Source organism: Salvia splendens, chromosome 11, assembly GCF_004379255.2.
Source record: "Salvia splendens isolate huo1 chromosome 11, SspV2, whole genome shotgun sequence".
NCBI lineage: Eukaryota > Viridiplantae > Streptophyta > Magnoliopsida > Lamiales > Lamiaceae > Salvia > Salvia splendens.
The window spans coordinates 19,479,035-19,506,138 of record NC_056042.1 but is presented as its reverse complement, the minus strand read 5'-3'; the positions used below and the strand labels follow the sequence as shown (position 1 = coordinate 19,506,138).

Sequence of the window (27,104 nt, the reverse complement as noted above, 5' to 3'; positions counted from 1 at the left end):
ATTCCCAGTGACAATCACGTCCGACCGTGACCCGAAATTCACTTCAAGATTTTGGATGAGTCTTCAACGCGAGCTTGGAACTCGATTGAATTTTAGCACGGCGCTTCACCCGCAGACTGATGGACAATCCGAGAGGGCGATCCAAACTCTCGAGGACATGTTAAGAACCGTGGTGCTCGACCGCGGAGGAAGTTGGGAATCAGTGCTACCGCTGATCGAATTCGCTTACAACAACAGTCTCCAAGCAACGATAAACATGGCGCCGTACGAAGCCTTGTATGGAAGAAAGTGTAGATCGCCGCTCTATTGGAACGAAGTTGGCGAACGAAGAGTACTTGGACCTGATGCAGTTAAAGAAATGATTAAAATTTGTTCGGCAATTCGTGAAAAAAAATCAAAGAAGCCCAGGACAGACAAAAGTCGTACGCGGATGTCCGACGAACCGACTTACAATTTCAAGCCGGTGACGAAGCTTTCCTCAAACTATCCCTGTCGAGAGGGATAACGCGTTTTGGTGTTAAGGGAAAGTTGAAACCGCGATTTATCGGGCCTCATGAAATTCTAGAAGGAGTAGGACCCGTTGCGTACCGACTGGCTCTACCGCCAAGTCTCGGAAATGTGCATAGCGTCTTTCACGTATCACAGTTGTGCAAATACGTGTTCGACTCAAAGCATGTGATTCATTATGAAGAAGTTGCGTTGAATTCCGACTTAAGCTACGAGGAGAGACCCCAAATGGTCCTGGACAGAAAGGTTCAGAATTTGAGAAATAAATCGATAGCTAGCGTAAAAGTGTTGTGGAGAAACCACGGGTACGAAGAAGCCACGTGGGAACTTGAGGACAAGATGATGGAATTTTTTACCCGGGACACTTCTCATGAAGGTACCAAATTTTCGGACGAAATTTCTTTTAAGAGTGGTAGGATGTAACGCCCCACTTTCGGAACCCTAATTTGCGAAGCATAAAATTTTTGCATTTAACGCTTTTAATGTCGTGAAGTATGTGAATTAAATGATGAGTGAATTAATTGCATGTTTTCTGTGTGACCTAATTGCGTTTTGGAATTTAGATTTGATTTGATTAGTCAAATCCGTTGAGCATATGACATGGCTGTTGAATAGTCAAAGATGTGGAACATATGACGTGGCCATTGAAAGGTCAAAGTATTGAGAATATGTGGTGGAAGTGAAAATGGTTGTGACGTGGCTGTGTGAATAATCTGAAGGGGCTTGCAGTGGAAGCGTGCGGACAAAACGGATCACATGAATTTGATCTATTTAGCAGATTATTTAGACAAAATCTATTCACGTAATTATCACATGTATCATGCTCATAACTTGAATTAAAACATGCTTTAGCACATAAAATTCCTAAAACATGCTTACTACAGAATTAGCCAATTTACCTCGTTGATTCAATCAAGAATCGATAATGGCTTGCTCCGTCTCCACGTGAAGATCTTCAATACAAGACCTCGGATCTTCTGACTGGTGTCCCGGACTATACGCTGATATTTGTGTGGGCAAATCTCACCAACGTACTAGGACTCGAATAATGGAAGACAAAACTCAGCTCACGGAGGAGAGCACAATTTTCGAAAATCACTCTTTAGGGGGGGGGGACGAAAATTTAACAAATTAATTATTGTGTTTTCTGTCTCCTTTATTCTCCTATTTATTTAAGTCACATATTTGGCCCAGTCAGGGATCTAAGGAAGAATCTGAAACATGCCTCACCCAATTAGCTTTTTACTAATTAAATTGAACCCACAATTTAATATAAGCTTAGATTGGAATATTACGAGCAGCCACTACAGAAGTAATATTGCACTGCCTTCCAAATCCGAAATTACAAGTATTCCGGGTTTCCTTTAATTGTATTTGATTTATTTCCCGCGCTTAAGATGGAAACATCCATTAATTAATTAATGTCTGCTATAGACTTAATTAATTAACATATTTCGAATTCCAAGAGTGGACTTAGCAAGAAACTCTTATTTATTATTCATAGAGTAATCAAACTCCAACTAGCTAGGTTCCGAATAATAAAACCTCATTTCGAGCTCCTCTTGTGGATGTTATCAAACGAGACTCTCCTCGCGCACGTTTCAACATAATAGCAATCCTAGCACCTCTAGATAATGATCACCACTACCCAATATACCTGGATCGTTGGGTTACGAAAAACCCGCACCTTTGGTAAGTCAAAGTAGTGGATACTCAATATCGTATGCTCAATGCTAACGTACATTGATTAAGAAATTAATTCTCAAGACCTCGTCTTTCAGTAGATAGCATAAAGACTCGTCTTGCTGTTAGATCCATTCAGTGCTATACCACACCAACGTCATCTTATACTGAAAGCGAGTTGAGGTCTTGAATGAGTCGAACTCCCATCCCTTCAACGTGGCACTCGAACGGTTTTACCGCCAAAGCCTTTGTAAAAGGATCTGCCAAGTTGTTCTCTGACGCAATCTTGACCACTTTTATGTCTCCTCTCTCCACTATATCTCTAATGATATGACACTTCTGCTCTATGTGTTTGCTCGCTTTGTGAGCTCTTGGTTCTTTCGAGTTTGCCACAGCACCAGAATTGTCACAATAAATAGTGATGCTCTTGGGCAGATTCGAAACCACACCTAAATCCATAAGGAAGTTCTTGAACCATACAACCTCTTTTGCAGCCTCTGATGCGGCCACATACTCGGCTTCCATGGTCGAGTCCGCGATGCATTTCTGCTTCACACTCTTCCAAATTACGGCTCCACCTCCTAAGGTGAACACATATCCTGAAGTAGATTTTCTCGAGTCCTGATCAGCTTGAAAGTCTGAGTCAGTATATCCCAAAGGACAGAGCTCGACTGCATTGTAAACTAGAGCATAGTCCTTAGTCCGTTTAAGGTACTTGAGTATGTTCTTTACGGCAGTCCAATGTCCTTGGCCCGGATTCGACTGATATCTTGCCACCATGCCAACAGCAAAGCAAATATCTGGTCTAGTACAAAGCATAGCATACATGAGACTTCCAACTGCCGAAGCATATGGAATCCTTCTCATTGCTTGTATCTCAGACGGCGTTTTAGGGCACATCTCTTGAGATAAATGGATGTCATGTCTAAAAGGTAAGAAACCTTTCTTGACGTCCTGCATGCTAAAACGACTAAGTACTGTTTCGATGTAAGATTCTTGAGATAAGCACAACATCTTCTTCTCTCGATTCCGAAGAACCTTGATCCCGAGGATGTGTCCCGCGTCTCCTATATCCTTCATCTCGAACTGGGTTGATAACCATGTTCGAACTGATGACAACATCTTTTTATTGTTTCCAATTAGAAGAATGTCATCTACATATAAAACTAAGAACACCACATTCCCCTTATCAACTTTATTATACACGCAGCTCTCACTTGGGCACTTTTCGAATCCAAACTTGCAAACAGTTTGATCAAAACATTGGTTCCACGATCTAGATGCTTGCTTGAGGGCATAAATGGCCTTCTTAAGCTTCCAAACCATGTGTTCTTTTCCCTTTATGGCATATCCTTCGGGTTGTTCCATGTAGATGGTCTCCTCAAGACTGCCGTTTAGAAATGCAGTCTTAACGTCCATCTGCCATACATCCCAATCCATATAAGCTGCAATAGACAACAGTATCCGGATCGATTTGAGCATGGCCACTGGGGAGAAGGTCTCATCATAATCGATGCCTTCCTTTTGGGTATACCCCTTGGCCACTAGTCTTGCTTTGAAGACTTTAACTCGTCCATCGGGTCCACGTTTACGTTTATATATCCACTTGCTCCCAATGGCAGGACAACCTTCGGGTAGGACGGACAAATCTTAGACGTCTTTGTCTATCATAGATTGTAGTTCCGAATCCATTGCATTTACCCATTTGCAATGATCGATATCTGCCTGCGCCTCCGCAAATTTCCAGGGATCTAATACATTGCTGTCCGAGGTATTCGCCTCCACGATCAGATCATAGGCATTCGATATTCTTCCCATGATACTTCTCCACAAGAGTCTTAAAGTCTTTAAACTTGTCAAAAGACTCTGACTTGTGACGCATAAAGTAGACATATCCAATTTTCGAGAAGTCATCAATAAATGTGATGAAGTATCGAAAACCACCTCTTGCCTCAGTTGACATTGGTCCACATACATCGGAATGAACGAGCTCAAGTACTTCCTTGGACCTATTGCCCTTAGCCTTAAAAGGCCTCTTGGTCATCTTGCCTTCTAAGCATGACTCACACTTATGAAAAGGTTCCTCGTCTAGACCTTTGATAAGATCTTGTTGAACAAGAGAATGGATCCTCCTTTCATTGGCATGACCAAGTCTAAAGTGCCACAAGTACGTTTCGTTCATTGAATTTGAAGGTTCTTTTCGTTTCTTTGAAATTTTCGATGTTGTATTGAGTTCTGATTTGCGTTTATTAAACTGTGTAGAAGTGATTGTGTACAGATTGTTTTCCATGATACCGCGACAGATATAAGAACCATCTTTCTTAATAATGCAGTTTTCATTAAAAGAAATCGAATATCCATCATAAACCAATTTAGAAACTGAAATTAAATTTCTTCTAAAAGAAGGTATCAACAAAACATTCTTCAAAATCAAAAATCTATCACTACTAAAACGCAAATAAATGTCTCCCACTGCAACGGCCGCCACTTTGGTAGCGTCGCCCAGCTGGACTTCGATCTCACGATCATGTAGCCGTCTTGTCACCTGCATTAAGTCAGGATCAAAACAAATATGATCAGTGGCTCCTGTGTCAATAACCCAAGTGCAAATTGATGTCGAAGTCAAACAAGACTCGACAACTAGAGCTTGGTGCATACCTGTAGCCTTGCCCCGTTTAGGACAGTCTGGCTTCCAATGCCCCTTTTCTCCACACTTGAAACACTTCCCCGTGGGCTTCTTGTTAGCCCTCTTCTTCTTCTTTCCCTTAGCTATCTTGGCCGGTCCTGAGTTCGGTGCCTGCCTTTTTCCTTTGCTAGGCTTTAAGCCAGAGGAACGAGGCGCCGAAGTCATCATGGCCGCCTTAGCATGGACCATATGGTCCTTTGCCGACTGAAGTTCAGTCAACAACTCTGCCAAGGTGTAATTCCTTTTGTTCATCTCGAAGTTGAGCTTGAACTGTTGGAAGCTAGGGGGAAGACTTTGAAGGATGATAGTCACCTGGGACTCGGGATCGATCGTCCCTCCCAAGACCTCAATTTGGTTGAGGTGGCCCATCATCTCGAGGACATGGTCCCTCACAGACGAGCCTTCCTTCATTGTCTTCGACATGATACTCCGAAAGGCTTGAGACTTCACCGTTCGATTCTGAGTACCAAAAAGATTTTTGAGATTCTGCATAATCTCGGCGGCTGTTTCCATGGCTGAATGCTGATGCTTGAGTACTGAAGACATAGATGCCAACATGTAGCACTTAGCCATCTCATTCGCCTTATGCATCTCCGACTCCTGCCGTAGCGGTAGCCGCCGGCACTGGAGGTCGCGGGGTGGTGAGCACAAAGATGTACTCATCTGCTGTGAGAACGATGTCCAAATTTTGTTTCCATTCTATGTAATTTTGGCCCTCGAGTTTATTTTCTTTGAGAATTGCGGAAAGAGGATTGAATGACATATTGACGATTTGATTTGCACTGCAAAACAGAGTATTTTACTATTGTCATAAACTTATGTAAGAAGTTTGATTAGATTAACCATAAAACTTTTCAAAATCTTACAACTGTAAAATTAAAATCAGAGGAAGTCAATACGCATTAAAATCTTACAATTTTACTGGTCACAACACCGACGAATAGTCCAGAGACCACAGAGTGGCATGGCCGCCTAATGTTGCCTAAGCAAGACCACCGAATTTAGCATTACAGAGTCTCATTTCTACAACACACTCTCATAACAATGCTTGTGTGCTGCTAACAAGATCAAGCTATCTCATAAATCCTGTGTGAACTTCTGAATCTCGCAGTTTTTTAGGATTATTGTCCCCACAGAGCAGGTGGCGATAATATTGGAAACTACATTCTAGTTCATACTATTTATATTTGAGAAGCCCGCCCTCATGAACTTGCTATTTTCTTAGGATTATGTCCCCACAGAGCAGGTGGCGATAATATTAGAAAAAAGGCTTCATAAATTGCAGACCAATTGATGGAGACCATATACAAACGTTGAGTTCGTAATTATAGCTTAGATATTTTGGGTTATGGTTTTACTTTAATTATCCTTAGCCTTAAGGCAGTTTAAGGCTTAATTAAATTCTGTTGGTATTTAATCTACTGGATAATTAAATCTTTTATTAATTGGTATCTTCCTTTAGGAAATTATTGTTCTAGAATATAATTCTTATTCATGTCTCCTATAAGGTATATCAAATTATTTAATTCTTAATAAGACATGAAAACTTAAATTCAAATTAATTCCATGTTCAAGATTAGGAAGAGATATTTCATTATTTAATGTATTCATACATATCTATCCCTTTTAGGATCTTAGATATATAAATATTAGGAAACTATTAAATTATTCTTATCCATATCATCTAGGAATCAAAATATTATTATTTATTTCCATAGATATAGAAAATAATAAAAATATTCCTTAAATCTAGATAAATATTAGGAAACTATTAAATTATTCTCATCTATATCATCTAGGAATAAAATAATATTATTTATTTCCATAGATATAGATAATAATAAAAATATTCCTAAAATCTAGGTAAATCTTCCAAAAAGATATTATTTCCATTAAATAATAATATTTTAATGATATCTTTTAATAAAATAATTAAATAATCATTAAAATAATCTTTCATCTTTATCTCATCGTACGAGGTTCGAACGAACGATGAACGACGAAGATCCGACGAATTCGTCGTCGAATCACGACGCATGCAGCGTCTCGGACACCGGCGCGCAGGTGGCGCGCCAGCGTCTCGGCCGCTTAGCTCGTCGGGTGTCGCAGCTTCTCGGCCAGGCGCGCACACGGCGGAACGCGCCTCTCGGCCAGCTGCTCGACGCCTGTCTCGGCGTCTCGGCTCGTCGGGCGCCGACGCTTCTCGGCCAGGCGCACGCCTCTCGGCCAGCGTCTCGGCGCCCTGCTCGACGGGTGCCGACGCTTCTCGGCCAGGCGCGCGCGCGGTGGCGCGCGCCTCTCAGCCAGTGTCTCGGCGCCCGGCTCGACCCTCCGAGCCGTCGGGTGTCGCGAGCTCTCGGCCAGCGGCGCGCAAGGTGGCGCGCCCGCTCTCGGCCAGCTCGGACCTTCCGCTTGGGGTTCGGCCCGGTGTCTCGGTGGCTCTCGGACGAGCCACCACTCTGCGCCAGTCATCGTCGTGTCGACCTTGACCCGGGTTCCGTCTGGTGCGTGTGGTCTCGGCCGGCGGCGCGCACGAGTCCCCACTCGTTTGTGCGTCGCCCTGTGATCACGGCTCCCGGCTCCCACTGTCTCGACATCCCTATCTCGATCGCAGATGGTGCGTTCGAGCAATTCAAGTTCTTTGATTCGATAGTTCTTGAGTTCATCATGCATAATTAATTAAACAAAACACCAAGAACATGCTTCGCAATCAAATAACACATGCATACATGAATTTCGCGAAATTTAAATACAAATAATCAGAGCCAAAGACTGGCTCTGATACCAATTGAAGGGGCTGGCAGCGGAAGCATGAATTTGATCTATTTAGCAGATTATTTAGAGAAAATCTATTCGCGTAATTATCACATGTATCATGCTCATAACTTGAATTAAAACATGCTTTAGCACATAAAATTCCTAAAACATGCTTACTACGGAATTAGCCAATTTACCTCGTTGATTCAATCAAGAATCGATGATGGCTTGCTCCGTCTCCACGTGAAGATCTTCAATACAAGACCTCGGATCTTCTGACTGGTGTCACGGACTATACGCTGATATTTGTGTGGGCAAATCTCACCAACGTACTAGGACTCGAATAATGGAAGACAGAACTCAGCTCACGGAGGAGAGCACAATTTTCAAAAATCACTCTTTAGAGGGGGGACGAAAATTTGACAAATTAATTGTTGTGTTTTCTGTCTCCTTTATTCTCCTATTTATTTAAGTCACATATTGGGCCCAGTCAGGGATCTAAGGAAGAATCTGGAACAGGCCTCACCCAATTAGCTTTTTACTAATTAAATTGAACCCACAATTTAATATAAGCTTATATTGGAATATTACGAGCAGCCACTACAGAAGTAATATTGCACTGCCTTCCAAATCCGAAATTACAAGTATTCCGAGTTTCCTTTAATTGTATTTGATTTATTTCTCGCGCTTGAGATAGAAACATCCATTAATTAATTAATGTCTGCTATAGACTTAATTAATTAACATATTTCGAATTCCAAGAGTGGACTTAGCAAGAAACTCTTATTTATTATTCATAGAGTAATCAAACTCCAACTAGCTAGGTTCCGAATAATAAAACCTCATTTCGAGCTCCTCTTGTGGATGTTATCAAACGAGACTCTCCTCGCGCACGTTTCAACATAATAGCAATCCTAGCACCTCTAGATAATGATCACCACTACCCAATATACCTGGATCGTTGGGTTACGAAAAACCCGCACCTTTGGTAAGTCAAAATAGTGGATACTCAATATCGTATGCTCAATGCTAACGTACATTGATTAAGAAATTAATTCTCAAGACCTCGTCTTTCAGTAGATAGCATAAAGACTCGTCTTGCTGTTAGATCCATTCAGTGCTATACCACACCAACGTCATCTTATTTCAATAAGGTTTAGAAATAATCGGACTGACATTGCAACCTTTCGCGATAGGTAGTCTAGGCCTATCTAGGTTGTGAAATTCTTATTTTTCTTTGTTTAGAACTGACCGTGTTACCTTAAATTGGACGACGCCCACAACCGGTCTACTAAAACAAAGACTTAGACTTTGTTACGTTTGCTCATACATTTAAATATGCAATAAACAACCATTAAATGTAAAACATAACAACATTATGACAAAAATAATCTGTTGCATTTATTGGAAAATAACCATTAGAGTTTTACAGTATCCAATCACTCGAAAGGTGATTTCTAGTATACAAAACCCTAACATAATCAATGCGGAGTGAAATATATTGTGGCGAATTATTTCTTAAGGGATGGGTGAGATTAAATAGGAGCATCAGTATTCATTTGGCATTTTCGACCTCTGTTATTATTGGAGAAGAAATCCTATTTTTCCTTGGATTTAATTAATTGCTTGGGATATTTATCCAAATTAAATCCAAAGTCCGATTATTCCTTATTCTCTCCATGAGAAAAACGACACATATGCCTTACACCATGGAGATTTCAAATTCTCCTATTTATGGGAGGAGGAAATTATTTATTAAATATTTTGATCCCTTATTTATTCCCTTCCATGAATAAATATAAATATCGTAGCAAATCTTACCATATCTAAGGAGATCTTGCCATATCCTATTTTAATTAGGATTTGAATTTAAATCCTTGTGGGAGAATTTATATAAAAATCCCCTACTCACTATTTATTGGGAGGATTTATTATTTTCTGATTCGTAGCATTTTATTCTGCTCCATAAAATACCAAATTAAATCATAGGCTAATTAAATAGCCTAGAATTTGAAAATCCTCTTATTTCTCCCCAGATTTCACCCCAATTCCTTTCCCCCATATCTTCTCAAATCTCTAATTATTTAATTGTGGGATTATATTCTTGATCTCTATAAATACATGAGAAAAACCCTAACCCTAACCCCACTAACTACACGCCTACTCCTTCTCCCTCAGGCCACTCTCCTCTCCCCACACTCTCCCAATTCTTCTTCTATTTTTTTCCATAAATTCTTCATCTTTTGAGAAGAATTTAAGTTGAAGCCTCAAGAATTGTTCAAGAATCAAGATTATACTTTATTTCTACCGATTGCTTTTGATCAAGAAAGGTATAATTGAATTTCTTTTCCTCATCCTCTCCATTGAAACCTTGATTTTGATTTCATCATGCATATAATAAGTGTAGAGATCGTAGATCTAATATTTAATCGGGTGCGATTGACGGGTTGCATGAAAAAAAAACGATATGTATATGCATTTAGGTTGTTTATGAATGAACTTCAGGATGATTTGTGGTGAATGCTATGTACATATATGAGAACATGATGGTGAGATCTTTTTGAAGCATGATTATGTGTTGGAAGTATGAATATAAGTTGGGATGGATATTTGATAAACCCTAATTCAAAATTTGGCATGACAACTGTGGTGTTCGGACAGTAGATTCCGACGTGTGTTTGACTGACTAAACGATCTTATTTTGGTGCGACATTTTAACTGAGTAAACTTCAAGGTGTCTTCTGTGTTGTGTGTGAATATCAGCCGTTTTGGTCGAAAGATGAATTTTTACTGAATTATTGAAGTCGACTGTTCTGTCAGAATTTGTATTCTCGACCAGTGAGTTTCATTTTTTATTTGACCGACCAAAACATGTGATTTTGATGTGAAATTTTAACTGGATGACCATTGATGTGTATACTGAGTTGTGGTCAAATTTCAGCCCCAACAAAGGTCGGATGGAGTTTTAATAATTTTTACAAAACGACTGCGCTTTTCTGCCAAATTTAAGTCATGCAAAGATAATCTATGTTGTTAAGCTTTGAATGATATACATGATGCATATGTGTTAAGAAACCCATTCTATGATGTAGTGATGTGTTGTGCGTTGATGGTGTGTTTGCTTATGTTGATAAAACGAATTGATGGAAAAAGGGAAACGTTGGGGACATGCATGATTTTGAGTCGATAATTGAGACTGATTTATGATGCACATAAATTTTAAAGGTGATAACTCGCGCTCTCAGCGTGATAGCAAGGGGAAGAAAGTGCTTGAGATCTAAGCCGTCGAGGTGGGCTATCTTTTAAATAAGGACCATGTCCTAAATATCTTATCGATGGGAATGCAACTATATTTATCATGCGGTATTTTGATTTTAATGTGCCTGTCTGATGTGGCTTTTGCCACTATTATTTAAATCGAATTCGGGTCCTCGTAGGGCCGCAAACCCTACTTGGATTAGTGTACATCTATGGTAGACTGTGTGTGCTAGCGTACGGGTTGGCCGGTCTAGTGACTTGGTTTGTGGCCACATTACAAGTCATGTATTGGCAGATATGGTTAACGTCTATGGGAAAATGACTGATCAGTCGACTTTTGCAATGGGAAATGATTTTTAGTGCCTCAGGCCATTCTAAAGCTAAACCCCGATGGTTACTTATGTGTAGCATGATAAATAATACTTTTATTGAAAATGTTTTCGGCATGAGCTCACTGAGTATTTTATAGTACTCAGCCCTGCATGTGTTTTCCCTATGTGCAGGTTGAGCGACGACGAGAGTATGGTGGTGTTGAGCAAGTTAATTGAAGAATGAATTGTTTATCTTTGATCTGTGAGTGTCGTTGTGTTTTCATACATAACTTCACTCTTCTCTTGGATGCTTCCGCTGAAACCTGTTTTACTTATTGTTTGATCTTGACACTATTTTGAGTTCCGTTTAGAATCTAAAGACATGATACGTTTTGGAGTACGTTGAACCCTTTGTTATCTTGAATACCAATGATTATAATTGTTTTCTCCTTTGATCCATCTGTCAAAGCGTTACCCTGGCCCTTTTCTCTTGATTTATTGTTCATTTATTTCCTTGGTCAAACCCCTTTTTATACCCTAGAAGGGCGGTCGTGACACCACTCCTATACCACACTCACATTAAAACAAAATAATTCATCATTACTTATTAAAATTATAATATTACTCCCTCCGTCCCCGAATAAGAGTCGCTAATTTCTATTTTGGGCCGTCCCCCATTAAGAGTCACTCTTCATTTTTACCATAAATAGTAGTAGGCCCCACATTCCACTAACTTACTCTACTCACATTTTATTATAAAACCAATATAAAAATGTGGGTCCCACATTCCATTAACTTTTTCAACCAACTTTTCTCTACATTTCTTAAAACTCGTGTCCGGTCAAAGAGCGACTCCTATTAGGGGACGGAGGGAGTATTTATTTTGTTGTGAGTAGGTGGAGTAGGAGGAGTGGAGTAGGAGATCCAATGTGCTATTCACCAACACTTGTTCCAGATCTTCATCATAGCATCCCTTTTCAACTTCGTCATCTCTCTGGATTCGCCGCCTCTTTCCTTTCCAAACTCTCTCCCCACTTCACTTCCCCTTGCCTCTTCTCATCCACCTCTCCGCACACATCGACAGAAGGCAGCCACCGCGGCACGTGCTTCAATTTCCCCTCATTGTCAACACTCTACCTCGACCGGAGCAAATCATCCTCGGCGGTGACGGCTGAGCGAACGAAGTTTGATCCATGTACTTCACTAACAATGGCAGCGGCGGAAGCGGAAGCAGTTTCCGTGTCCTCACCGTGTTGACGGAGGCTATGGAGGAGGCAGCGGCGGTGGTGGCTACGGGCGCCGTGTGGGAAATGGTGGATACGGAGGTGGTGTGGTGGTGGTTACGGAGGAGATGAAAAAAGAAGATGAAGTGTGGGGTTCGACTGGAATTATTGTTAATCAATATTAAATATATTAATTAGAAATACTTATCTAGTCAAATGCCATCGTTGACTGTTAAAATAAACGGTTTCGTCAAAATGGACCAAATCTGATACATTTTTATTTGTTCAGGACTCAATAATAATCATAAAATCGTCTTATGTTTTTTAACCTTTACTCTTAATTTAAAGTTAATTTGAGATGGATATGGTAATGGCAGTATAGTACATGAGATAAGGTTATGTATGTGTCATCGTCTATTCTATTCACTCTAATATATCCTATAGTACACAAAAATTGTTTTAAATTCTTGAAAGCATAAATGGGAACTACATTGGTCTTGTGTTGTTCTTGAACCTCTTGCTTGGAAACATTCCCAATACAATACGGGTTACTCTAGGTCAGCTCCTTCGCGGTTGGATCCCCTTGCTAGCTTCTGTTTCTTCTTGGAGATGTAGTGCGGCCTCAAGTCTTTCCTCTATATCTGTCATTGATGGCCGGTCAATTCCATAATCCAGTAGACATCTGTCAGCACCTTCTAAGAAAATGTTTAGGCTATCTGGAGGTGTCCTCCCAACCAGGAAAGTTATTCCTCATGCTTGACTTAATCCACTGGGCTAGAAGCACTTGATCCTTGTCTAACCAGCGGTTTTATTCTTTTTCAGCAAACAGCACCTCGAACAAAATCAGACCAAATGAGTAGACACAAGACTTTTCTGTTAACTCTTCCCGTGCACGTAATCGGAATCCAAATGCCCCCAGTTACTCCTGATAATTGACTGCACCTGATTGTTTCCCTTCTTTTTGGACAGACCCCATCCAGAACCCTTGGGAATCCAGTTCTCGTCCAACCAGATGTTTGTTGACTTCAAGTCACGATGAAGCATTGCCTGCTGGACTATGGAATGAATGAATCTTAGACCTCGAATTGCTCCAATGCAGATTTCAAGCCTCCGCTTCCATGGAAGGGGATCCTTCGAAGCATAATGCAGATGGTCATAGAGTGTCCCATTTTCCGTGTGCTTGTATACAAGAATCATGTCCGGTTCTGTCTCGCAGTACCCGATCAGAGAGACAACATGATATTGAAGTGGTGAAGGTGTCCTTTGAATCTCTTTCTTTGTTTGCAACTCATGTGTCATGGATACTCGGGAATCAGTAGCTCTTGAGCATCTGATTGTTACAGTTTTTTTTATCACCTTCTAAATATAGATATCCTTTGTAGACCTTGTCCTGTCCTCCATAACCAATCATGAGATTGTTGTGAAAATTATTTGTGGCTTTCTGAATCTCCTTGAAGGAAAACTGGTGGATTACCTCTTGTGGCTTTAACTTGGATGGCTTTCTTGGTAGAATCCCAAATGGGTCCCACCACCATCTTTGTGTCAAATTATTGGTGGCAGCCTTCTTTTTTCCATTCTTCTGATCACTGTCTCCAATAGTTATACTGGAGCTGGGATTATCTTCAATGGTAGTCTTATCAATACCTTCCTTTGGGAAACTTATGCCATCCATAGAATTAACCCCATCCCTATGGTCTCTGGAAGTTCTTCCACCATTTTCCTCCTCTTCTGTTGGATCTGTGGTCTGTTGTAGTTTCAAAGCTGATTCAAGGTCCGTCACTACATCAGCCATTGCTGGCCTTTCCCGGGGTTGAGTGTATAAACATCTTCCTACAATTCCAACAAACACTTTTAAACAAGCAGGTGAAATTTGATCCATCAAGCTACTGTCAATGAGTCAATCCACTTTTCCTTCTCGTATGCAATGTAGAACCCATCCAGCTAGGCTGTGTTGCTCCTCGTGATGTCTTTTGTTCACTGTTGGTCTTCCAGGCAGAACTTCAAATAAAACAACTCCAAATGAATAGACATCTGCGTTTTTTGTTAACTTACGAGTTAATAAGAACTGTGGATCTAGGTACCCATATGTTCCTTTGACATTTGTAGTAAGGTGACTGCATGAATCATTTGATGGTCCCATTTTGGACAACCCGAAATCTGAGATCTTGGCTACCCAATTATCATCCAGCAGAATGTTTGAGCTTTTTATATCCCTGTGTATGATCCTATGCCGTGAGTGAAGATAACATAGGCCACGCGCAGCTCCAATTGAGACCTTAAGTCGAAGTTCCCAAGGAAGAGGAGGATTTGCCCTTCCATGTGTGTTGGCTTTGTAGATATGGTCAGCAAGTGTTCCCTTGGTGATATACTTGTAAACCAAAATCCGCTCTTCACCATCATTGCAGTAGCCAATCAACAAAACAAGATGCACGTGCCTGAGCTTGGATAGCATCTTGATTTCAGTCTGAAACTCAGTTTCCCCTTGCCAGGTATCTGTTTTCAGTCGCTTGATTGCTACAACAGTAGCCCCACTGTCAATACTCCCTTTATACACTCTGCCATATCCCCCGCTGCCAATTTGAAACTTAGTATCAAAACTGTTGGTTGCCAAACGGATTTCAGCAATAGAAAACTGACGGCATTGATCTTCCACCAAGGATGATCCCATGTTCCTTCTGGAACTAGAATCTGAAAACTTTATCAGAGTGTAAACTGCAACATTCAGTAAGGCTAATTTTGCTATCAGTACAGTGGAGATCAAGTTAGTATGGTAACTTGGTTTGGATTTCTTGCTCTCTGGTGTCGAGTTCGAATGCTGCAACTCAGGAATCAGCCCTGCTCCAGCTAGATTATTGTCGGGGTTGCTCAGCTTAAATACTTCTAAAGCAATCAATGTGGCATGGAATTGTTCATCTCTTGATTCAAACTTTGGCTGGAATGTGATGGTAATGTAACACTTTCCCTCCATGTTATCTCCTTGGATCATCACAATGTAGTCTCTGTAGACTGCAACTCCAGATACTCCACCCCAGTTAATACTATTGGCATTATTCTCGGCAATCTGATTATTTATGAGAACAGAGAAGTCCCTGTTGGTCCTCTTTGAAAAATGGATCCTAATTGAACTGGTAGGTTCCATGTAAGACTACCGGCATTCAATTTAGTGTCTGCAAGCATTATCCTTGCCGTTTGATAAGTGGTGCAGTGTAAGTTAATAATATGTCTGTGTAATAATGGAGTGCTCATTTCAGTTGGAAGAAGCTCGGCTAGAAAGGAGTTCGGTAAGCTCGGCTTACCGAGCTGGAACTAGCCTGGAACTAGCCGAGAAGAAGAAGGCAGAAGTCGGTAAGCTCAGCGGTAAGGAAGCTCGGTAAGGAAGCTCGGTAAGGAAGCTCGGCGTTGAGCTGGAATGAGCCGAGAAGGAAGAGTTCGGTTGTAAGCCGAGAAGGAGTTCGGTCTTGAACCGAGGAAGGAGTTCGGTCTTGAACCGAGAAGGAAGAAGCAACCTAGCCGAACTAGCCGTTGGAGCAGCAGTTAGTTAGCTGAGATGTAGCGGTTATTCTTCTTGCTTTCTTGATTCTTCTTGTAGTTAGTTAGTAGCAGTTGCTACTTGATTGTAGAGCTTTGAATAGCTCACCGTGTATGTAGCTTAGAGTAGAGTTTAATCAATAAAGAGTTTTCCAGTTTTCTCTCCAAGATTATCATCTTCAATACTCAAAGTGTGAGTGTGTGTGTTTCTGCATTGTGTGATCTCATACAACAGTGAGTGTGTGTGTGATCTTATTGAGTGTGTGAAAGCCTTGTGTGTGAGTAAATCCCAACAAGTGGCGCCGTCTGTGGGAAAGGGATATTGAAGCTGATTTGCAGAGGATCAAACGGTTTCAGAGATGGCAGCAAGGCTTGATGCAGAAAAGTTCACAGGCAAGAATGATTATGGCCTGTGGAAGATGAAGATGAAGGCGGTTTTAATTCAACAAGGCTTGGCGGCAGTTCTTGCAAAACCAGAGGAGAAAGGAAAGGCTCCAGTGCTTGATGAAAAAGCTCAGGCAAAGATGGAGGAGATGCAGCTCAAGGCACATTCTGCAGTGATTCTGTGCCTTGGAGATAAGGTCTTGAGGGAAGTTCAAGAAGCCAAGACTGCGGTGGAGATCTTGGACAAGTTAGATGAAGTTTACTTGGCCAAATCCTTGGCTAACCGGCTGTATCTCAAGAAGAGGCTGTATGCCTATAGTTTTTCTGGAGATAGGTCCATCATTGAGCAGCTAGAGGAGTTCAACAAGATCATTGATGACCTGGGATCTGTTGATGTCAAGATTTCAGATGAGGATAAGGCCATTCTCACATTGAATGCCTTGCCTAGCTCGTATGACCAGCTAAGTGATGCAATTATCTATGGAAGAGATAAACCTATCACCTATGCAGAAGTCTATTCAGCCTTGATGGCCAAAGAACTCCAGAAGACAGCCAACAGAGGCTCTGCAAGCTCCAATGTTCAAGCTGCAGAGGCCTTGAATGTGAAGAAGTTCAAGAAGCAGAACTTCAAGAAGAAGTTTGAGGGCCCTAAACCCTCAAGTTCTGATGCTCAGAAGGAAACTAGAGCTTGCTATTGGTGCAAGAAACCTGGACATTTGAAGAAAGATTGTCATGCATGGAAGAGAAAGATGGCCTCTGAGGGACACAATCAATCTGATTGTGTGGAGAGTGCTGATCCCCCGGCTCAACTCATGAATATCAGTGATAGTGGGGTCAGTCATAGGTGGATAATGGACTCGGGGTGCAGCTTCCATATGTGCCCCAATAGAAGCTGGTTTCATGATCTTCAAGAAGCATCGGGTACGGTTGTTCTTGGTAATAATCACATTTGTCAGATCAAAGGAATAGGGAAGGTAAAGCTAAGCCTACAAGATGGCTCTATAAAGATCCTAACTGGGGTGAGGTATATTCCAGAAGTGAAGAGGAACCTCATCTCATTGGGAATGCTGGAGCAGAAAGGGTTCACCATATTGATGAGTCAAGGAAAATTGTTTGTGAAATCTGGAGATGCAGTGATGATGGAGGCTGACAGAGAGCATATTCTCTATTATCTGAAGGCTAAGGCTGTTGATGGAGAAAGCAATGCAGTGTCAGATGATTCCATAATGCTATGGCACAAGAGATTGGGCCACCCAGCTGAAGGAAGCTTGAAAGAACTCATCAAGAAGGGTCTGATCTCTGGAGATTTCAACAAGATGGACCCCTGTGAGCAGTGTATACTTGGAAAGGCTAAGAAGGCACCCTATCCTACAGGTATTCACTCTTCTACAGCCCCTTTAGACTACATACATAGTGATCTTTGGGGGCCTTCACCGGTGTGTTCAATTGGTGGAGGAAAGTATTATCTAGCTATCATTGATGACTATACAAGGAAGTTGTGGGTATATATTCTTAAAGAGAAATCTGAAACACTCACAAAGTTCAAGATATGGTGTAAGGAGGTTGAGCTAGAGAAGGGTAGAAGTGTTAAATGCTTAAGGACAGACAATGGCCTAGAGTTCTTGTCTGCTGAGTTTGATCTGTTTTGTAAAGAGAAGGGTATGAAGAGGCACCGGACTGTTCCTGGTAATCCTCAGCAAAATGGTGTTGTGGAGAGGATGAATAGGACAATCCTAGAGAGGGTGAGGTGCCTACTTCTTGGTTCTGGTTTGAGCAGCAGATTCTGGGGTGAGGCTGTGTATACAGCAGCCTATCTCATCAATAAATGCCCATCTACTGCCCTGAAATCTGAAACTCCTGATTACATGTGGTATGGAGCTCATAGTGACTACTCAAAATACAAGGTGTTTGGGTGTGTGGCCTATGCTCATGCTAGGCAAAGTAAGCTTGAAGCTAGGGCTCTGAAATGTATCTTGCTGGGATATCAGAGGGGTGTTAAGGGGTATAGGCTCTGGTGTATTGAGCCCGGTAAGCAGAAGGTCTTGGTGAGTAGGGATGTGGTGTTCTTGGAGGATCAGATGCCATACCTAAAAGATAAGCTGGACTCCAGTGAAGATGAGGGTGATTTCTTCAAGGTGGAGCCTGTGGGGGTTGACCTAGGAACAGGTGGAGTTATTGACTCAGGGAGTGAGTCTGATTCAGATAAAGAAGAGGCTCCAACTCAGGGCAACCAGGCTGGGGAGTCTATATCAGACTCTATCAGAGACTATCAGCTTGCAAGGGACAGAGTTAGAAGAGAAACAAGGCCACCAACAAGGTTCTCTGATGTTGTGTATTATGCTCTGTGTGCAGCTGAAAGTATTGATGGTGCAGATCCACTCACATATAAAGAAGCTATGCAGAGCAAAGATAGAGAAAGATGGATTGAAGCCATGAATGAGGAAATAGAGTCTTTACTCAAGAACAAAACATGGATTTTGGTGGACAAATCCAAGCTGAATACAGATGGAAAGGAGAGGAAGCTGATCAGTTGCAAGTGGTTGTTTAAAAAGAAGGTAGAAACCACTGATAAAGACAGAATCAGGTTCAAGGCAAGGCTGGTGGCTAGAGGCTTTACACAGCAGGAGGGAATCGATTTCAATGAAGTGTTTGCACCTGTTGTGAAGCACACTTCGATTAGGATTCTATTGGCTGTGGTGAATCAGCTTGACTGGGAGCTACAACAGCTTGATGTGAAGACAGCCTTCCTAAATGGAGATCTAGAGGAAACTATCTTCATGGAACAGCCAGAGGGCTATGTAAAGATTGGAGAAGAAGGCAAGGTGTGCCTGTTACAGAAAAGTCTTTATGGACTTAAGCAAAGTCCTAGACAGTGGAATAAGAAATTTGATGCACAGATGAAGAAGATTGGCTTCTCCAAGTCAGAATATGATGATTGCATCTACATCAAGAAGGCAGGCAGGACTCCCATTGCCTACCTATTACTCTATGTGGATGATATGCTACTTGCAGGGCCTTCTATGACAGAAATTCAGAAAGTTAAACAAGATTGAAGTCAAGCTTTGAAATGAAGGATCTAGGAGAGTCAAGGAAGATCCTAGGCATACATATTCAGAGAGATAGAGGCTGCAAGAAGCTGTGGATGCTGCAAACTGACTATATTGAGAAAGTTTTGCAGAGATTCAAAATGGAAAATGCAAAAGCTGCATCAACTCCTCTGTCCCAGAGTTTTAAGCTTTCAAAGGAGCAGGCCCCTAAAACTAAGCAAGAGGCTGATGAGATGGAGGCTATCCCTTATGCTAGTGTGGTTGGAAGTGTTATGTACACTATGATTTGTACAAGACCAGATTTGGCTCATGCTATCTCAGTGACTAGCAGATACATGGCAGACCCGGGGAAGGAGCATTGGAATGCTCTTAAGTGGATATTGAGGTACATGAAGTCAACTAAGGACTGGGGGATTGTGTTCAATGGCTGGGAAGGTGAATCTGAGGAGGTTGTGCAGGGCTATTGTGATGCAGACTATGCTGCAAACCTGGACAACAGAAAGTCCCAAACAGGTTATCTTTTCACCATGTTTGGAACTGTAATCAGCTGGAAGTCAGGGTTGCAAAGTGTTGTTGCTCTCTCAACAACAGAATCAGAGTATATAGCTCTCACTGCAGCTGTACAGGAGAGTTTTTGGATTCAGGGAGTGATTTCTGACTTTGGTTTTGACCAAAAGACAATGGTGATTCATTGTGACAGCAGCTCAGCTATGTGCTTGGCTAAACATCCGGGTTTTCATGAAAGGAGCAAGCACATAGACATAAAGTTGCATTTCATTAGAGATGAGATTGAAAAGGGGAGAGTGAAGGTGATTAAGATTAACACCTTGCACAATCCGGCTGACATGCTAACAAAGTCTCTAGGTAGAGACAAGTTTGATCATTGCAAGAAATTGATCAATGTTTGTGCAAGAACTGAGATGAGCCCTCAGGTGGAGAATTGTAATAATGGAGTGCTCATTTCAGTTGGAAGAAGCTCGGCTAGAAAGGAGTTCGGTAAGCTCGGCTTACCGAGCTGGAACTAGCCTGGAACTAGCCGAGAAGAAGAAGGCAGAAGTCGGTAAGCTCAGCGGTAAGGAAGCTCGGTAAGGAAGCTCGGCGTTGAGCTGGAATGAGCCGAGAAGGAAGAGTTCGGTTGTAAGCCGAGAAGGAGTTCGGTCTTGAACCGAGGAAGGAGTTCGGTCTTGAACCGAGAAGGAAGAAGCAACCTAGCCGAACTAGCCGTTGGAGCAGCAGTTAGTTAGCTGAGATGTAGCGGTTATTCTTCTTGCTTTCTTGATTCTTCTTGTAGTTAGTTAGTAGCAGTTGCTACTTGATTGTAGAGCTTTAAATAGCTCACCGTGTATGTAGCTTAGAGTAGAGTTTAATCAATAAAGAGTTTTCCAGTTTTCTCTCCAAGATTATCATCTTCAATACTCAAAGTGTGAGTGTGTGTGTTTCTGCATTGTGTGATCTCATACAACAGTGAGTGTGTGTGTGATCTTATTGAGTGTGTGAAAGCCTTGTGTGTGAGTAAATCCCAACAGTCTGCATAACTAACTGTAGTTAAAGTATTGGCAGAAAGAGCACCTGTTTAGAGCAAGAAGTTGGAGTCTTCATTCCATCTGCGGTACAGGTGGGAATCTTGAGCTGGTGAGATGGAGGTTCCACCAACATTCAACCGTTGAACCAGCTCGAGTGCTGTGCTATTATCTATGTAAAATCTGTGCTTGTGGCCGACAACAACTCCCCTTCGGGAGTCAACCTCAATACCATTGACAAAGGCATGGAAGTCATTTGATGATGGGAAAAATGTTAAAGTCAAAGCCCGGTCCATCGTCAAAGCTAACACACTACTCTTTGATGATGTGTTTTGCACCCTGATCATCAGCAGCAAGAGATGAGCTGAAGTTTCTGAGGAGTGTGTAAGGGCCTGCTCTAACAGTGAACAGAGCTTCTGATCTCTTGAACCCCTTGTACAAATCTTGGTAGAAGTGCAGGCGGATGAATTTCTGTCCAGGTTTGACTTGGAAGACGTAACTAGATGTTTGGCGAGATGCTCGAGCAGTGTTGCAGGGCACATAATCAAATGAAGTAAGTTCGTGGATGGGTCTAGAGCTGGAAGGTTTGCCATTGATTTGCAGTAAGAAGGTGGATTGGAATCCAGAATCTCCCATCCAAACATGGCCGTCAAGCGTGGACAAACTGCCCGAAGAGCCGCAGGAAATGGCAATGCTGTCTGGCAGCAGATTAGTAGCAGGAATGTTAATGGCAAGGTTACTAAGATCTCCCTGAAAAAACAGAGGAATATGAGAATCCCTGATAAAACAGAGGAATATGAGAATAACTAAAACTGACATTTTGATTTTTAGTTCTCAATAGGTTTTTAGGAGAAACCGAGAATATAAGAAACCTGTACATTTAGACTAAGATATTCAAATACAATTTGTGTTTGATCTGGTGTCCGCTATTAAAGTCTTCTCTATTATTTGAAGAGAATTAAATCCGTCCCACAAAAGATATTATACTTATGGGCGGGCCGGCACGAGATTTTAGGAAGTTTTATTTTATGTATTAGAGCATCCGCAATGGGGCGGACAATAGGCCGCCCGATGCCTCGGGTGCACCATCGTACACAGTGGTACACCCACTGTGGGTATGCGGACGATGCTTCAAGCATCATCCGCACCTATAGATCATCCGCGGACGATATACGAACAATATGGCATCGTCGCGATATCGTACCGCGGACTATGCAATGCGTTTACGTTTTACTTTCTATTTTTTCAATTCTAAAAATTCAGGACGGCCAGAGTCAAGCAATGCTTGAGTAAGTATACTTAGTCGGCCTTTTATACTAGACACTACTCTTGATTTTTTAGTGTTCTAATCGATGTGGGATAACCACTTCCTTACCCTTTTATACAAAAAAAACTATACTCAGTTTGAGTGTATTTGCCGATGTGGGATTAAAATATTTTTCATGGAAACTCCTTTCAAAACTAGAATACATACACCATTTGTACTTGAGCAGCAAAGGAATACGAGCCATATGAATTTATTTGGGAGTTGGTCAAAGCAACGGTCTTTATCTTACCCACTCAAATGCTCCACAATTACATGGATCTTGCAATGGCAACTCCAACAAAATATCGAACAAAGAAAGCCTTTCAAACTAAATAAACTACATCTAGGATTTGCCTTTTTTTAAGTAATGTAGGATTATCTTTTTTAAGTAATGTAGGATTTATCGTTTTTAATTAATCGTGGTGTTTTTTAATTATTTTACATTGACATATTTGAAAATATTTAAATTAATTAACAAAACAATAGTGAAACCTATAGGGCGGCGTATAGGGTGTCTCACTGCAGGTAGAAAGGTAGGAGGATAAAATGATGATGTGGTGGTGCATAGGGCGCCCTATAGGGCGTTCTATAAGGCGCCCCATTGCTAATGCTCTTAAGTGGAGAGAGAAAATATAATATTTATATTAATGTAAGAGAGAATTTTTTCTAAAAATAGAAATGTGACATCTTTAGTGGAATAAACTAAAAAGGAAAGTGAGACATCATTTATTAGACTAAAAAGAAAAGTGAGACATCTTTTATGAGACTGAGGGAGTACAATTCTTGCTCAGGCTAACAGCCTAGAAACTTCGTCGGTAGGACTTACTCCCTCCGTTCCATAGTAGTAGAGACGTTTATATTTGACATGCGTTTTTAAGAAAAATAGTGCTAAGTGAGTTAATTAAAGAAAGAATAAAGTAGGAAATGAAATGATACAGATATGAAGAGAGAATAAAGTAAGAAATAGTAAAATAAGTGAGAAAAAATGTGTTGACTTTTACTAAAATGATAAATGACTTCACTACTATAAAACCGATAGAGTAGTATTTACCGTACGATTTGTTCGGAAAAGTAGTCTGTTGTCGCTTTTTGTAACACTTTTCCATTTTATTTTGTTTTCGATTACGTGCATTGTTCCTTTTTTCCATTTAATCGTCCTAGCCAATGATTATCAAATTTGCAGAATGGAATTTTCTTCTGAAATCAGTTCATAATTTCCATGTGATTCATTAATATACACTTAAATTGACTGATATATCCACACATGATTTCGCAAAATTAACTTCATTTAGTTTTCTTATCTAGTTCTATAGTTTTCAATATATTATACTGTTTTAAAGTGTTATGAGGATTGGGGCAAAACTGCACAATCAGTAAAGCTCGGTGATTGATTGCAGCTCGGTGTTAGCCGAGCTTAATCGTGCTCGGTGATTAGCCGAGCTTGCTGGTGCTCGGCATTAGCCGAACTTAGTCGAGTTCGGTGTTGACCGTTGTTATTAACTGATGCATAGACAAACGTGAGCCGTCGGATGCGATTAGTTAGTTAGCTTAAATGACAGCCGTTGGATTTGTTTTGGTTGTTAGATTAGTGTTAGTCAAATAGAGTGAATAACCGAGCTGTGCAAGCAGAGTGAGAGAAAAAGATTTTTCATCCATCAGTTTGTAATCTTCCACAAGAAATTGAATACAAGATTCCACATCGTTTTCTCATTGAGTTCTTGGTTTTCCTTCGTTAAACTCATTTCAATCAATTGTGTGTGTTGTCGATCTTGCTATTCGTTCTATTGTTGATCTTGACTGTGTTCGAGATTTGATCGCGTTACATCAGAGTTCACAAATTGGCGCCGTCTGTGGGAACGGAAGAAGACGACACATTCGACAATGTCTACTGCGAAATTTGATGTTGAGCGTTTTACTGGCGAAAATGATTTTGGCCTTTGGAGATTGAAGATGAGAGCTGTTTTGATGCAGCAAGGGGTCTGGGATTATGTGAAATCCAAGACGGATAAGAAGGGAACGCAGGAGGCTGATGCGGCGAAAGCACAAGAAATGGAATACAAGGCTTATAGCTCCATCGTCTTGTGCCTGAGTGACAGGGTACTCAGGGAAGTCCAAAAGGAGGATGATGCCGCAGGGGTGTGGGAGAAATTGGAGAAGATTTATATGGAGAAGTCGATTTCGAACAGATTACACCTTAAGCAAAGGCTGTTCAATTTCAGATTCTTTGACTCCAAGAATCTTGGGGGTCAACTTGAAGAATTCAGAAAGTGTATAGACGATCTTGAAAGTGTGGATGATGCCATGAAGGATGAGGACAAGGCTTTGATGTTATTGAATGCTCTGCCTCCAAGCTTTGAGCAGTTTAAGGACTCAATACTACTGGGGAGAGATTCGAAGGTAACTTTGGAAGAGGTATTCTCTGCTTTAAAATTGAAGGGAACGCAGAAATCAAACGATAAACCTATTGATCAGGCTGCTGAGAGTCTGAGTGTTAGGGTAGTATCAAAGAAGCCTTTTAAATTCAAGAAACCCTCATCTCAGAAATGGAAGCCTCCAACCACAAAGGGTGCAGATCAGAAAGAGACCAGGAGCTGTTTCTGGTGTAAGAAACCAGGCCATATCAAACAAAACTGTTTTGCTTGGAAAAAGAAGCAAGCTGAGAATGACAGAGAGGAGGGTACAGCTGCTATCACTGAAGAAATTGAAGAAGCAAGAGCCCTAAATGTGGTTAAAAGCAGCCCAATTTCCAAGGTATGGATCATGGACTCTGGGTGCAGTTTCCATATGTCATCAAATATTGAATGGTTCTGGAATATGAGAGAGTCAGATGGCTCGGTTTTACTAGGAGATGATCATGTATGCGAAGTCAAGGGTGTGGGGGATATATGTTTGAGATTGGATGATGGATGTTTAAGAACACTAACAGATGTTAGATATATTCCATCTATCAAGAGAAACCTGATCTCCTTGGGCCTTCTTGAAAGGAAAGGCTATAGGTTGACTCTATATGGTGGAGAGATGCTTGTGACAAAGAATGGCCAGATGATTATGAAAGCTATCAGAAACAATGTTCTTTACTACCTGAAGGCTGAAGCAATTAATGGATCAGTTCACTCAACTCAAGAATCCATCAATTGGCATGCAAGGCTAGGCCACATTGGAGAAACTGGAATAAGACAGCTTTTAAAACAAGGTGTGATTAAGATGCCTAAGTCTGAGACACCAGTGGATATAGGATCATGTGAAGAGTGCATCCTAGGCCAAAGTAAAAAGCAGCCATATGGAGAGGGAAAACATATATCAAAGGAGCCTCTCCAATATGTTCACAGTGACATTTGGGGCCCTGCACCAATAAACAGCATTGGAGGAGGTAGATATTTTCTATCATTTGTTGATGACTTCTCAAGAAAGATATGGATAGTGATTATGAAAGAAAAATCAGAAACTTTTCAGAAATTTCAGCAATGGTGCACAGAGGTTGAACTGGAAAAGGAAAGGCCACTGAAATGCCTAAGAACTGACAATGGTTTAGAGTTCTTGTCCCATGAATTTGATGAGTTCTGCAAAAACAAAGGGATTAAGAGGCATAGAACAGTCCCTCACAACCCACAACAAAATGGAGTTGCTGAGAGGGCAAATAGAACTATCGTAGAGAAGGTAAGGTGTATGCTGATAGCTTCTGGTATGTCAAAGCCATTTTGGGCAGAAGCAGCTTGAACTGCCGTTGTTTTGATCAACAAGTCTCCATCAGCTGCTATAGAGAGTGAAACCCCGGATAGCAGATGGTATGGCAGTGCTGGGGATTACTCAAGGCTAAGGCCATTCGGGTGTAGAGCTTATGCTCATATAAAGCAGGACAAATTGGAGCCTAGGGCTCTCAGATGTGTCATGATCGGTTATCAGAAGGGAGTCAGGGGCTATAGGTTATGGTGTTGTGAGGAAGGGAACAAGAAAGTGGTGGTTAGTAGAGATGTAATCTTCAAAGAATCTGAAATGCCTTTCCTCAACAGAGATACTCAGAGAACTCATTTTGAGGTGGAGAACCTGAGAAAACCTACAGATGCAACTCAGACTCATCCAAGTCCTACATGTGAAGCCACTGGTGGTGGAACTACTGAAAGCCAAACTGAAGTCAGAACTCCGGAAAGAGTAATTGCAAGAGACAGAGCAAGAAGGAATATCAAGCTCCCTACCAGATTTAATGATTATGATATGATGCATTATGCTCTAGCAGTGGCTGAGGAGATGGATTATCATGAACCTTCCACCTATAAAGAAGCATTGAGGAGTCCAGAAAAGGATCAATGGTTGCTGGCTATGCAGGAAGAAATTGATAGCTTGTACAAAAATCACACATGGATATTGGTATTGAGACCTACTGACCAGAAAACAGTGGGTTGTAAGTGGATTTACAAGAAGAAAGTTGAAGCTTTCAACGACAACCAAATCAGATTCAAAGCTAGATTGGTGGCTAAGGGATTCACACAGAAAGAAGGGGTGGACTACAATGAGATTTTTTCACCTGTGGTTAAGCACAGTTCCATCAGAATTTTGCTGGCAATTGTTGCGCAAAGAGATTGGGAATTAGAGCAACTTGATGTTAAAACAGCCTTTCTTCATGGAGAGCTTGAAGAGAAGATTTTCATGGTACAACCACCTGGCTTCGTTCAACCAGGGGATGAGGGAAAGGTCTGTTTGTTGAAGAGAAGCTTATATGGGCTGAAACAAAGTTCAAGGCAGTGGTATCTTAGATTTAATGAGTTCATGCAGAAGATTGGGTTTGAGAAATCTTTGTATGATCACTGTGTATTCATCAAGAGAAGAGATGGAGTTGTTGTGGCATATCTACTATTGTATGTAGATGATATGTTGATTTCTGCTAAGCATAAGGAAG

The 27,104-nt window shown here is 41.2% G+C and overlaps 1 pseudogene; it reads right to left on the bottom strand.

The window, feature by feature from the left end:
* Window positions 1–12,921: 12,921 nt before the first annotated feature.
* LOC121754547 lies at window positions 12,922–21,822 on the bottom strand (annotated as a pseudogene).
* Between the last annotated feature and the right edge of the window lie 5,282 nt (window positions 21,823–27,104).